Below are 452 nucleotides of genomic sequence, written 5' to 3' on the forward strand. Positions count from 1 at the left end.
CTTATTTACGTGAAGCCTTAGTCCTTAGGTTATTTCGATAGATAAGATTTATAGATTTATAGTCGCCTATGCTTGTCATCTCTATAGTTACGTTAGTTAGGTTATCCAGATTTACAGATACATAGGTTAGATGGGCAGGTAATCTTCAAACACTTCATAGACCTGGAGAATATGGCATTTAAATAGCTTAGAATTCTGTTGACGTGAGACACAATTGCTCCTGGCTGCACCAATTGATCCCGAGAGAATGTTGGGCTTCTAAGACATTTCCATTTGGAAGTTTGTCTTTTGGCACAAAATGGCCTACTGGGCAAAGAACTGCCCTTGCCTTGATGGCTGACAGTACAAATGCAATGCTCTCCTTTCTGGACAAGCGGGACACAAGGAAAGCGACCACTGTACTCTGCCAAGACAGGGTAAGATGGTCTTTCAGAAATCCTGCTTCTGAAAAT

Source organism: Peromyscus leucopus, chromosome 1 (genome assembly GCF_004664715.2).
Source record: "Peromyscus leucopus breed LL Stock chromosome 1, UCI_PerLeu_2.1, whole genome shotgun sequence".
Taxonomy (NCBI): Eukaryota; Metazoa; Chordata; class Mammalia; order Rodentia; family Cricetidae; genus Peromyscus; species Peromyscus leucopus.